The sequence below is a fragment of the Halyomorpha halys genome, unplaced genomic scaffold (genome assembly GCF_000696795.3).
Source record: "Halyomorpha halys isolate HHAL.00 unplaced genomic scaffold, Hhal_1.1 Scaffold1396.1, whole genome shotgun sequence".
Lineage (NCBI taxonomy): Eukaryota > Metazoa > Arthropoda > Insecta > Hemiptera > Pentatomidae > Halyomorpha > Halyomorpha halys.
This window is the reverse complement of record NW_027110330.1, coordinates 147646-147919: the sequence shown is the minus strand read 5'-3', so window position 1 is coordinate 147919 and position 274 is coordinate 147646. Positions and strand designations below refer to the sequence as shown.

At 28.5% G+C, this 274-nt stretch overlaps 1 protein-coding gene across 4 annotated transcripts in view; it reads left to right on the top strand.

The window, feature by feature from the left end:
* Positions 1–274, top strand: part of LOC106689570 (protein FAM193B) — a 119882-nt gene that overhangs the window by 32171 nt on the left and 87437 nt on the right. The gene's annotated exons all lie outside the window — the stretch shown is intronic.

Below are 274 nucleotides of genomic sequence, written 5' to 3'. Positions count from 1 at the left end.
TAATAATCCTTTGACTGGAAGATTCTTAAGGTATTAACTGGATTTAGTGAATGACAACAATTTCTTCCTTATTACAATATAATAATTTATTATACTATCCATATCCATTAAAGAAATAACTTGATTCCATTAGAAAGTCCTGAGTCAGATGTGCTGAAAAAGAACTGGAGAAGGTTAAAAAAGTTTATAATATCCTCAAAAGATGACTATATACCATTGTTGTGACATAGTGAATCCAATCTAAATTCCCAAAATTATTCAGATTAGAGAGTGT